The following is a 14,260-nucleotide window of genomic DNA, read 5'->3' as shown; positions in this document are numbered from 1 at the left end:
GCAGCATCAGGCGGCTCAGCTGATCTCTGGTGTGTAGCTGCTGTGCTGCGCTCCCATTCCTCAGTGAAAGCAACAGCAGAACAAAAACTCTCTCGATCCACATGTTTGAAAAGAAAGCTTTTAAACAGATGAACACACTCAGTAAAGGACAAAGAAATAAGTAAGAAAAAGTTAGAGTAAAGAGTAAAAGCAGGAGCAACTGAAACAGGCTGCATGCTAGCTGACGCATGCTAGCTGACGCATGAGCACTAGAACTGTTCAACTTCATCGTTATGATTTTAGCACCGAGTTACATGAAATCCTGCATCAAAAAGAACAACACAGCGATCACAGACATGTTTCTGCCAACAAACCAACATTAACCCAGAAAAGCAGCAGACACAAACAGAGTGATGCATAAATCTGTGACTGGCATCAAATGTGTTTGTGTTCTTGTTGGAGCCTCACTGATGGTTTTCACTTCATCAACTCACCTGCAGACAGCAGCAGCACACACACCTGCAACAGGAGGTCAGAGGTCACTGAGGGTCAGAGGACACTGAGGGTCAGAGGTCAGTGAGAGTCAGAGGACACTGAGGGTCAGAGTACACTGAGGGTCAGAGGACACTGAGGGTCAGAGGTCACAGAGTGACACAGCCTGAGTGTATCATCACCATCATAGTTTATTTATATAGCACTTTAAAAACACACAAGGCTGACCAAAGTGCTGAACAATAGAAACATAATAGATACAATAAGAATAATAAATAGGATAAAATTACAAACATAGCAAAAACAATAAAATGTAAGTAAATACAAGTCAGTTAACCACTGAGTCAAAAACAAGCAAATAAAAATGTGTTTCTCTGGATTTAAAAGCAGCACTGATGTCGACTGCCTCGTGTGAAGAGGAAGATTATTCCAGAGGAGCCACGATGGAGAACGCTCCGTCTCCTCAGTTTCAGCCCTGATTTGGGGACTGAGAGCAACGGCCGCTCAGCTGACCGGAGCGAACGAAGAACACGGTGAAGAACAGTTCCTGTTCTGTCAGTGACATACAGGAAAGACAGACGATGCCAGAGGAAACATGAACTGGTTTAGGAGGAAGTGGCACCAGTTTAGTGTGATGGTTTAGTCAGAGTGGGAGCTAAAAGTGAACCTATAGACAGAGCTCAGAGAAGTGTGATGGTCCCCAGTTCCAGAAACGGTGGCAGAGCCGAGATCAATAACAACTAAGAGGATATTTGCACAAATGGAAGAAAGCAGTCTTACATATTTGTTTAATATGTGCGTTAAAGGACATGTCCTGGTCAAAAATGACTCCAAGGTTCCTCACAGCGTTACTGGAGGCCAAGGTAATTAATGACAAGTAAGCCATATCGCGCCATCGGCCCCTCTGGCGATCACCAGTAGGCGGTAGAGTGAAGTGTCTCGCCCAAGAACACAACGACCAGGACAGACAGAGCTGGGGATCGAACCGGCGACCTTCCTGTTACACAATTAGCTACCCAACCCTGAATCACAGTCGCCCCGGTGCCGAAGGAGCAGAAAGTTAGCGGCCATCCAGGTCTTTATGTCTTTAAGACATTCCTGCAGTTTAACTCATTGATTGTATGAAATCTCCCAGAATAGATGGTTGGAGTGTTTTCTAATCATATTGTGTTGGGGAAACATGCACATGTAAAACGTTCCAGCACATCGAGCTCTGTGACCAACACTTGTGTGTTAAGAAGAACACTTGTATAACAATATGGTGTGAAATGAAAACTCTGACGTTCAACACAGCACTGTTTCAGTCATCAACACATTCCTGCACTTTAACTGATGTGTATCATGTGGCTTGATGGAAACCTTTTGAACACAAGCTCACACACACAGGTGTACACAGACACACACTGTGTCGTCCTGGGCTGCTGACACTAAACACATTGTGCATTATCAGTCCAGTGTGCTGCTCAGTAGGATTCAGTGTTTATTAGTTACTGTTACTGGTGCACATGATGCTGCTGCTGTGGTTTGCTGTGGTTTACCAACAACACGGCACCGAGCTACCTTAAGGAACTGCTTAAATCGTACGTTCCTGCCTGATCATCTACTCAGTTACTCTTGGTGCAGCCTGGATCTCGGCTGAAGTCTAGAGGTGACCGGGCGTTTGCCCTGGCTGCACCAGAGTTGTGGAATAACCTTCTGATCGTGATTCTTTTAAATCACGGTTAAAAACCTGTTTGTTTAATCTCGCCTTTCCTGCTTGTTCATGCTTCTTTTTGTTTCTTTTTGCTTCTTTTTGTTTCTTTTTGCTTCTTTTTGTTTCTTTTTGTTTCTTTTTGCTTCTTGTTGTTTCTTTTTGTTTCTTTTTGCTTCTTTTTGTTTCTTTTTGCTTCTTTTTGTTTCTTTTTGCTTCTTTTTGCTTCTTTTCGTTTCTTTTTGCTTCTTTTTGTTTCTTTTTGTTTCTTTTTGCTTCTTTTTCTGCAAGATGGGATCAAATCCCATCTGCCGGTGGATCACTGACTTCCTGACGGACAGGAAGCAGAATGTCTCGGACTCCCGGACCATCAGCACCGGCTCCCCTCAGGGCTGTGTTCTTTCTCCTCTGCTCTTCTCCCTGTACACCAACTGCTGCACCTCCACCCACCAGTCTGTCAAGCTAATCAAGTTTGCAGATGACACCACCGTTATTGGACTCATCTCTGACGGGGACGAGTCTGCCTACAGGAGGGAGGTTGAACGTCTGGTGTCCTGGTGCAGCCACAACAACCTGGTGCTGAATGCCCAGAAGACAGTGGAGATTATTGTGGACTTCAGGAAGCACACAGCCCCACTCCCCCCCATCATCCTGTCTGACACCCCCATCACCTCTGTGGACTCATTCCACTTCCTGGGTACCACCATCACCCAGGACCTGAAGTGGGAGCCCACCATCACCTCCGTCATCAAGAAAGCCCAGCAGAGGATGTACTTCCTGAGGCAGCTGAAGAAATTCAACCTGCCAACACGGACGATGATGCAATTCTACACTGCAATCATCGAGTCCATCCTCACCTCCTCCATCACCGTGTGGTACGCTGGAGCCACTATCAGGGACAAACAGAGACTGCAGCGTGTTGTGCGCTCTGCTGAGAAGGTGATTGGCTGCAGACTCCCATCTCTGCAGGACCTGTACACCTCCAGGACACTGCGGCGTGCAGCTCGGATCTCAGCTGACCCTTCTCACCCTGGACACAGTCTGTTTGACCTGCTCCCCTCAGGCAGGAGGCTCCGGTCCATTCGCACCAGAACCTCTCGCCATAAGAACAGTTTCTTCCCCTCTGCTGTCGGACACATGAACAATAACCGTATGACTGTTCCCATCACTAACACATGACCCTACGCTGTGTTCACTGCATCATTCCATGTTTGGCACTGATCACCACCTGCACTCATGTATATATCATGTATATATCTATCCACTTAGCACTTTTAATTCTTATTCTTATTTTTATATTTTTATGACAGTATGTTTGCACTGAAGCACCGCAGCAATTTCCTAATGTTGTAAACCTGCTCAACATTTGGCAATAAAACCCTTTCTGATTCAGATTCTGATTCAGATTCTGAAACAGATTTTAGTCTTTTCTCTCTGTCCCTCTTCACCTCTATGTGTCTCTCCTTATCTTTACTTTGTCTTTCTTCTGTCTCGGCCCAGTCCTGTCTGTCCTGAGTGTAATAACTCAAAAGTAAAACAAATCTATTACATTTAGCATAGCAAAGCCATAATGATCTCTTTGGGAAATAACTGTGGGGGCGTTTTTCTTGGCTTTCAGATTGTTCTGATTATTCTGATGGTTACAGGTCAGGACAGGCAAAAGAAAAATGGTGTCAGCTGCATGTCAGTGAAACTGTACACTTACCTCCTACTGATGACATCAATGAGATATGATACCAACCACTGCACCTGCGACACCTACAGCCTGCTCTAATGGCTCTAACAGCACATCATGATCACAGCATTGAACACATCATACATTTGGGCAGGTTTGTAGAAATGAGAGCTGCTCAGTCCAAACTGGCTGAAAGCCTCCTGTCCTGTTGGAGTCTGTGCTGTGATTGGTTCTCATGTAGTGCTCTTCTACACCACCTGAACTCTCACTTTACTCAATATTTACTGGCTGTATGAAACTCGCCTCACACAAACACTTCTTTCTGTGCTTTTTCTATCAAAGTGCTTTCTGTCTAACGCACACACATCCACAGTCCAATGCATCTAACTTTGTGTTCGTGTCCCGCCCGAGGATATTTAGCATGCAGCCTGGAGCCACCAGGAGTCAAACTACCAACCTCCAGGGTCTTAACAGGTGCCCGCTCGACCTCCTGAGCTGTGAGAGTGAAAGGATGAAGGTGGGACTCAGGAGCAGGAGCAGGGAGGCAGCTGCAGCCTTCATGCACTGACTGAGAGACGCCTCCAGCTTCCCTTTGATCTCATCGGGTGTGTGCTCTCTGTGTGAGTATGCTGCTGTGTTACTCTGATGAGTTGCTGAGGCTGTGATGATTAAACAAGCTGTTATCATCATGAAGAATCCCCTCCACCCTCTGCACCACCTACTGGACAGTCTGACAGGTAACTTTGCTGCCTGACACTGCACGCATCGCCTGCATCCACCAGTGAGACAAACGTCTAAATCTAAACTCTCGTACAGAACTTAAACCCTTTGCTTTACTATTGAATTGTTCTTGTCAAGTTCAGATTGTGGTGCAGTTTTAAAGTGACACAAAAATCTGTTGGTGACTTTAAATCTTGTCAAAGCACAGAGACGCTACGAGCCCCTCACTGCTCCTCACAGAGACCAGAGGAGGGTGGATGAACTGTTGGTGTCTTTGCTGATGGGTTAGATGAGACGTCACACAGAGGGTCTGTTACAGGGATGTCAGGGGGTCCTGGTGTCCCACAGCAACCACACATGGCAGCAGGTCATGTTATTGATGGCATCATTGTGTAACTGTGTGTGAATCAGGACGTATTAAAGAGTCTCCTTTACTGTCTGAAACTGTCCAAAGCTTCCTGATCAACACTTCCTGCTGCACTTTCAGATCCTCTCTCTGCTCACAGGAGAATCAAACCACTGACCTTTGACCTCTGACTCCTCAGCGTGTTTGCTCTGCAGCTTGTAAACGATGACATAATGAAACATGTCGTTACAATAATGTCAGATGTTGGTGTCGCTGACGTTAAAGTCACAGTTGTAGATCACGAGAGCAGAAGTGTCGTGTTCAGGTGTGACGCAGCTGCTGTCATTAGATTTAAATAGAAGCGAGCGTCCAGCCAATGAGATCAGTCCTGCTCTGTGTGCTCTCTCCTGGTTGGTCTGTGGATGTTGTCATTACAGGTTATTTCAGTGCGGTTGGGGGTGTGGCGTCCTGATGGTGTTCCTCCTTCAGCTCGGCTCTGTCGGGGTCGTAGGTCCAGTGTTTGAGTTTCTGTAACTTCTTCATGTTTTTGGTGAAATGTTCCTGGTTCCTGTTACCATGACGTCTCAGTGTTGTGTCTCTGGGCTTCTTGTAGGTGACGTCTGGTTCTTTTGTCCTCCTGGTCCTCTGTGAGTTTTGTCCTTTGGTGTCCCTGTTATGAAGTCAGTCAGGTGTCTCTGTTTGGGCACCTGTGTGAGGTTAGTCTCTGTGTTATTGTGAGTCTCTGGTCTCGTGCACTTTGTGTTGTCCTGATTCTCTCCTGCTGTGTGTTTATTGTCTCCTGTTGTTCATTTCATGCTTCACACTCATGCTGTGTGATCTCTCACACAGCATGAGTGTGCTCTGTGTTTCTGTTACACGTCCCTAGTTTCTTCATTTAGTGCATGTTGTTGTATTGAGACTAGTTTGAGTTTATCAGGCAGTTGGATTCATGTTTCCACACTTTCATTCATTCATTCACCTCAAAAATGAATTGGAGATTACTGATGGATGAGTGAACAGATCAGAGACTCTGTAGACTTTAATTTTTTTAAGCTTTCGAGTCATCGAGAGGCTCCATCAGCTCAGTGGTGAGGTTGTTGTCAAAGCCCTCAAAGCCCTTTTAACCAATAGAGCTCATCCAGGTCTTTAACAGAAGCTGCAGGTTAACTCTACAGATCCAACAGCAGCGTGATAAAGAACGATACATTCGTTCAGACTACAATAAACACATTCAGTTACAGAGTCACAGGTAAGGGTCTCATACTGTGATGTAGTGCAGGAACGTTAATATTTACAGTAAAGTAGAAATGAAGCTGGTTAAAGACAAAGTCAGGCTGACATTGTGTGAGAGAGGAGTGCAGACTGCATTAATAACTAACATGTACACTATAAACACAACTGCATGAAGGTGAAATACAAACCATGTTTGGGCTCTTGTGGCTCACAGGTGAGTTCAGGCTGAAGACTCGTCATCCAGACTGATGGAGAGCAGCAGGAAGCACTTCCTGAAGTAGCACTAAAGCTTGTGAATGAATTGTTTCACAGCACGTGCAGTCCCATTAAGAGATTAAAGACAAATAAAAGACTTTAAACGAGCCTCACATGTACAGGTAGGGAGTGGAGTGAAATTAAAATGGGCTAATGTGCTCAGACTTGTTGCAGTTAAAGACGTGCTGCAGCACAAGCTGCAGACTCATAATGGATGCATCAGTAACCCCACAATAAAGTGCGTTACAACAATCCAGCCTAGATGCAACAAAGGCTGTTTGCATCAAACAGGAAGTCGCCCCGTGTCTTTTATTGCTAGGAAGGAAGCCTTTTATGCAAGAAGGGAGCAAGAAGGTGAGATGTTGAGGGGATCCTCCCATGCATTATTCTCTCTCATGGACAAAATGATTCAAAGCTGTCCAGAGAGACGAATCCCCGATGCTGCTAGAATGCTTGGTGATCAATTAGCTGAAGGTGCTGATGGACACTTTCATCTTCTTCCCGTGCTAAACCACCATGCTTAAAAGTGTTTGAGTTCACTGAAGGCTCAGCGTGAGCAACATGTTGTGAGGAAGTCTGTTGTTGCGTGTTGTCTTCACTGATCTCTGATGTATGTAAGGCTCTGGTCTCCTTCTCTGTGGTCCTCTGATGCTGTGTTGAAGCTCTCTGTGGACCAGGGTTGTTGCTCTGACTGCAGCAGCTTTCCTTTGGTTTGCTGGTGGTGTGCGTGCTGATCCAACATCAATGTGCTGTGACTGGTGAACAAATGCACATGTGTGTAACCATGTTATTGTAGTTTTACTTTGTCTGCACTAAATGAGTCAGTTTGGCCTCATTTTCACCAAACAGAAACTTGTTTCTGTGACTGAGTTTGATCTCATCTCCTCTGCACATGTTAATGTGACTCATCAGGTCCAGCTGCCCATCAGGAAGCTTCTGTGTAGAACAAAGGAGGTGAAACGGACTAACTCGGTGGGGGAGGGGCTTCCTGCTTCCAGGAAAAGGTGTATCCTTGCTGATGGTCATCATCAGTGTGTGTGGAGTAAACAGCTATAACACAGTGGTCAGCACAGACTCCTGACACCATCACCTTCATCCTGAGCTGATGGAGTCCTGACACCTGCTCAGTGTGTTTAACATTTTTCTCTGTGTGTGGATTTAAATGTTTGTCCGTTTGTCCTGCAGCGTCAGCTTTTGGTCCTGCACAGTGCTGCGACTCTCAGCTTGTGTTTCTATCCTGCACGTCTCTACATGATGCTCCTGAAACTGTTTCCTTTCCTGCTTCATCTTTTTCCTTAAAAGGAGTTTAGACCGCGAGCCGTTGCTGATAAAGGGAAGTGATGGACTTTCAGTCTGTGCTGGTGATGATGAGCAGCTCTCAGGCAGGACCAGTATCATGGGCATGAACAGAGTCAGGATCAGCTTTACCATAAACACAGACAGCTGACAGATGTTGATGTGATGAGCTGTTGATGCTACATGTCTGCTGTGTGCTGCTGTGATTGGGCAGCTCTGCATCATACACTCAACAAAAATATAAACGCAACACCATTGTTACTGCTCCCATTCCCCATGGGATGGACGTAGAGACCTAAAATTCATTCCAGATACACAATATAACCATCCCTCCCAAACAGTGGTCACAAATCAGTCCAAATGTGTGGTAGTGGGCACATCTGCTATATTGAGATAATCCATCCCACCTCACAGGTGTGCCACATCAGGATGCTGATCTGACATCATGAGTAGTGCACAGGTGTACCTCAGACTGCCCACAACAAAAGGCCACCCTGGAATGTGCAGTTTTGTCTCACAGCAAAATGCCACAGATGCCACAAGCAATGAGGGAGCGTGCAATTGGCATGCTGACAGCAGGAATGTCAACCAGATCTGTCGCCCGTGCATTGAATGTTCATTTCTCAACCATAAGCCGTCTCCACAGGCGTTTCAGAGAATATGGCAGCACATCCAACCGGCCTCACAACCGCAGACCTCGTGTAACCACACCAGCCCAGGACCTCCACATCCAGCAGGTTCACCTCCAAGATCGTCTGAGACCAGCCACCCAGACAGCTGCTGGAACAATTGGTTTGCACAACCAAACAATTTCTGCACAAACTGTCAGAAACCGTCTCAGGGACGCTCAACTACATGCCCGTCGTCCTCATCGGGGTCTTGACCTGACTCCAGCTCGTCGCCGTAACAGACTTGTGTGGGCAAATGCTCACATTCGATGGCGTCTGGCACGTTGGAGAGGTGTGCGCTTCACGGATGAATCATGGTTCACATTGTTCAGGGCAGATGGCAGCTGAGAATGTCCCAGTTCTTGCATGGCCAGCATACTCACCGGACATGTCACCCATTGAGCATGTTCGGGATGTGCTTGACCGGCGTATACGACAGCGTGTACCAGTTCCCACGAATATCCAACAACCTCGCACAGCCATTGAAGTGGAGTGGACCAACATTCCACAGGCCACAATTGACAATCTGATAGACTCCATGCGACGATGTGTTGCACTGCATGAGGCAAATGGTGGTCACACCAGATACTGACCGGTTCTGGGTCCCCAGACCCCCAATAGCGCAAAAAACTGCACATTCCAGGGTGGCCTTTTGTTGTGGGCAGTCTGAGGTACACCTGTGCACTACTCTTCAGTCTTCAAATCTTCAAATCCACCTCCATCGTCCCGATACCCAAAAACTCCAACCCATCTTGCCTCAATGATTACCGCCCAGTAGCACTCACCCCCATCATCACTAAGTGCTTAGAGCGACTGGTCCTAGCACACTTCAAATCCTGTCTCCCCCCCACCCTGGACCCCCACCAATTCGCATACCGCCGGAACAGGAGCACAGAGGATGCAGTCTCCATCGCAATGCACTCTGTCCTCTCACACCTGGTCAACAACAACACCTACGCCAGAATGCTGTTTATAGACTTCAGTTCAGCATTCAATACAATCCACCCCTCACAACTCATCAGGAAACTGACAGACCTGGGTATCAGTTCCCTCATCTGCAAATGGTTACTGGACTTCCTGACCAACCGCCCCCAACATGTCCGGCTGGATAACCGCTGCTCATCTACCATCACAATGAACACCGGTGTACCACAAGGCTGTGTGATGAGCCCTTTCCTCTACTCCCTCTTCACCCACGACTGCAGACCTGCTGATGGTTCCAACACCATCATTAAGTTTGCAGATGACACCACGGTGATTGGCCTCATCAGTGACAACGATGAGGCCACCTACAGGGAGGAGGTGGATCGTCTGGCTGAGTGGTGCGACAGAAACAACCTGCTGCTTAACACCGAGAAGACCAAGGAGCTCATCGTGGACTACAGGAGGAATGTTGACCCACATCCACCCATCCACATTAAGGGGACGGCTGTGGAGCGTGTGAGCAGCTTCAAGTTCCTGGGAGTCCACATCTCCGAGGATCTCACCTGGACGACCAACTGCTCCAAGCTGGTCAAGAAGGCTCACCAGCGCCTCTTCTTCTTGAGGACTCTGAGGAAGAACCACCTGTCCTCAGACATCCTGGTGAACTTCTATCGTTGCACCATCGAGAGCATCCTGACCAACTGTATAACAGTCTGGTACGGGAACTGCTCTGCCTCGGACCGGAAGGCGTTGCAGAGGGTCGTGAAAACTGCCCAGCGCATCGCCGGAGCACCACTTCCTGCCATAAAAGACATCTACAGGAAGCGGTGTCTGAAAAGGGCTGGGAAAATCATCAAAGACCCCAGTCACCCATCACATGGACTCTTCACCCTCCTGTCCGGAGACGCCACAGGAGCCTCCGGCCTAAGACCACCAGGTACCGGAACAGCTTCTTCCCCACAGCTGTCAGACTCCTGAACTCTGCCTCCTGACATCTGACCCACGTTAAACTCATGGACTGAACATACACACCCCCACAATGGACAACTGTACCCTCAAACACACAATAATAACATGGACTGAACCACCACTCACAACCACCAGCACTTTATATAGCCTCTGTAGAAACTATCTACACCCTCACTTATCTTAACTGCACTACTGTATAGCTCTGTGTAAATAATCATTCTGTACATTCAATAATCTTTAATCCTACAACTGTTTACAACTTGCATAGTTCCCATTTCTGTATAGCTGTATATCCCAGATTCTGTAAAGTTATTTATTTCATATTCTGTATAGTTTTTCATATTTATATCCTGTTCATAGCCTGTACATAGCTTGTACTCACTACAGCCTGTACATACTTATAGTTATAGAATATTCACAACATACTTCATACCGTGTACATTATAACATACCATAATAGACCCATTTCTGTAATATACTCACATATCTATATTATTGCTAATATATATTGTAATATATCTATATCACTAAAGCACTTCTGGATGGATGCAAACTGCATTTCGTTGCCCTGTACCTGTGCATGTGCAATGACAATAAAGTTGAATTCTATTCTAATTCTATTCTACTCATGATGTCAGATCAGCATCCTGATGTGGCACACCTGTGAGGTGGGATGGATTATCTCAATATGGCAGATGTGCCCACTACCACACATTTGGACTGATTTGTGACCACTGTTTGGGAGGGATGGTTATATTGTGTATCTGGAATGAATTTTAGGTCTCTACGTCCATCCCATGGGGAATGGGAGCAGTAACAAAGGTGTTGCGTTTATATTTTTGTTGAGTGTAGGTCCACCCAGCAGCGTACACAGGCCTTGAAGGGTGGAGAAGGAGGAGCTTATCAGAGCACACTGGGATGTGATGGAGCTGTTGTGCAGTTGCCATGGTGATGCTAGCATAGTATAGTGTGTATATGTGAGGACTCAGGAGAGGCCCTCTCTCTCTCGCTGTCTTATTTCTTGTGCTCGGCCTCGTTGTGTTGAAGCTCTGACACCCTGAGGTTACTTTGCACAGACTGTTCATGTCTTTATCACAGAGCAAACTCCAGCAGAGTCAGCAGATCCTCATCTCCCCACCACACATGTTTCTGTGGTGATGCTTGAGTCAGAGTTGGTACATTTTCAGTCAGCGAGGAGGAAAATCCTCTCAGTGGTTCCTACTGAATAATGTTCAAGAGAAAACGTTTCATTAAAGTCAGAGTTGTGATTTTCCGTGTGTAATGTTGCTGCTACGGCGATTTCCTCCACCCAAACTGAAAGCAGCTGAGTGCAGAGGCAGCAAGATAAAAGCATCACTGATGAACTTTAGTTACACGCAGTAAGAACATGACTGTAACTGTAATGTGATTACTGAATGGATTAGAGTATCAAGGACAAGCCTGAATTCTGTCTTTGTGCTCATTGTTGCTCTCAAACTGTGAAACACCGTCAGCTGACAGAACAAAAACTACACCTGCCAGTGTAAACATTCATTTACTGTAATGATCATCCCTGACTGTCGTCCATCACCGTGTGTTGGTGATAAAGTTTATTTATAAATCTCCTAACTCACACGAGTGTTTACTGCATGTTTCAACAGCTTTAACTGTATTCATATATATTATTAATATCAGCCTCCTTTCATGTCTCGTGGACCGAACTGTTCAAACAACGTGGGACAAAAAGGCTTCAACTTTTTTCACAAGTCATGATTTTGGGTTATTCTGGAAGCATTTTGACTGAATTTACAGGTAATATATTGATTAGAGTTCATTTATTCTTTCGGTGTTGTTGTCTCTGTTTCCTGGGTGAGGACGTGCTGGATTACATCTCTCGGGTGGACCGGTGGTGTTGGGAAGACGGAGGTCTGGGCTTCTCTACTTAGAGCACACGAGCAGATAATTGGAAGAAGAAGAATCAGGAAGTTGAAATTCTGACTTTGTTTTTTCAATGGTAGAAACGATGTTTCAGTCTTCTTTTGTCCTTTGCCCTCACACACTTAGATTGCTCCTCAGAGGCAGGGCCGTGCAGAGACGTTTGAAGGGGCTCAAAGTTAAAAAACCAGGCTGGAGAACAACAACACATTCATCAAGAACCTCATATGGAAGCACATCATGTTACATCACTGTGATCATGTGGGGACGATGCAGAGCAAACGTAGCCGGTGTTTTACCTGATGGGTACAATGTTGCTGTCGGCCTGAGACATTACAGAGTCCACAGGAGAGATGGGAGCTGATTAAACACGTGTTATGAGATAATAATAAAATGACAGTGCTTGGAAACACAAGGCAACAAAACTGTGAGAAATCAACTCTGCCTGTGAATCACTGTCTGACTCTCTTCCTCCTTCCATCTTCTCTCCACGTGCTGCCCATCTGAGAACACTTTGCTATTGTATTGATCTGTTACTTAAGTATCCACACATGACACCTTTACACCTGGTCCATAATAAAGTGATGATAGAAAATATTATAGAAACAGAGCCCTGCAGCTTACTGTGAAACTAAAGATGTTCCCTAAAACGGTGCACAGACAACAACAACAACAACAATCTTTATTTATAGAGCACGTTTAAAAGCCTTGGGCATACCAAAGTGCTTTACATAAAACAATAAAAGGTTAAAAAAAGGAGCTTATCAGAGCACACTGGGATGTGATGGAGCTGTTGTGCAGTTGCTCCTCAGAGGCAGGGCCGTGCAGAGACATTTGAAGGGGCTCAAACCTACAGACCCCTGCCTGCTGTACCCAGTGAGCTGGCAGCTGACGAGCATCACACAGGTGATGTTTGTCGTGCTGTTGCACACACAGCACGCTCGTCTGTTTCAATTCATCAGTTGCCACAAAACAGCTGAACATGTCCATAATAAGCTGACACTGCTGTGTGTTACAGGCTACAGTGTGCGCTGTTCACCTGCTTACTGGTTTCCTTTGCATCAGTCTGTCTCCCAGTTTGTCCTACAGCACCCATGTGGCTCTTTGTGAGCTCGTTCCCACCTCGTAACCAGTGCGCTCTGCCGTTAAGAGCGATCATTGGTTAATGGTAGTCATGTGACTGCTGCGAGCCAGCTCATTTTATTTAACAAAATTGTGATTAATAGTTAAATATTATTGTTGAGGGGCACAGACAGGACTCCACACACACATGAAAAGAAAAAACCCTCAAGAAAAGGCCACTGGTGGGACCCATAAAGAAGCGCTCAAGCCCCTCCCACCCCCACATGCCTGCTTAGATATGCCAGATGTTCTGATGTGCTGATGAATTTGAAGTGATTTAGTTTGAGGAACTGATCTGGAATTGCTCTAAAGATTTTCAGTGTTTGTTTGCAGCCTGGTGAGCCTCTGTTTTTATACCCGTCATGTTGCTGACGCGATGCCAGATGATGTTTCTGCAGCTCTTTATTTTTATTCATATAAAACATGGAGTTTGTTGTCATGTTTGCCTTTTGCTGCCAGCAGGTTCAAATCAGCCTTTTTTAATATTTTCTCAGTTTAAACATTTGATGTTTTTTCTCAGTCGTCTTGAGATTTTGTTTCATTTCTGAGATCATCACATTCTTTCAGTGCCATGATCCACAGACAGGACAGACTCAAAGACATCAAACTCATGTTTGGATCTGTGTTCGTTCATTATCTGATGCTCGTCAGCTGCAGAAATCCTCTCAGGAAAAGAGTTTCAGCTTTTCTTCAGGGTCACAGTGATGCGTTCAGGAACACCTGTGAAACACAGCAAACTGAGTTCTGCTTCTCTCAGTGGGACGCTCGAGTGTTTGGGTCCCTCTGTGGTTCACTTTGCTGGCCTCTAGTGGCCACGAGGTGAACTCATCGTGTTGGTGTCAGCTGTATTTGACAGCAGCCACCAGTCTGCAGTTCTGTATTTGAACCTTTGAATCTCCACAAGTGCAGATATGAAACACAGCTGGGAATGATTCTTTTTGTGTATGTGGACGTAGTCTGTGGGTGGCAGTAATGGG

This window comes from Mchenga conophoros, linkage group LG3 (assembly GCF_057382185.1).
Source record: "Mchenga conophoros isolate Kocher_MC1m ecotype Shallow Benthic linkage group LG3, M_conophoros_male_GT1.1, whole genome shotgun sequence".
Lineage (NCBI taxonomy): Eukaryota > Metazoa > Chordata > Actinopteri > Cichliformes > Cichlidae > Mchenga > Mchenga conophoros.
This window is presented reverse-complemented; position numbering follows the sequence as displayed.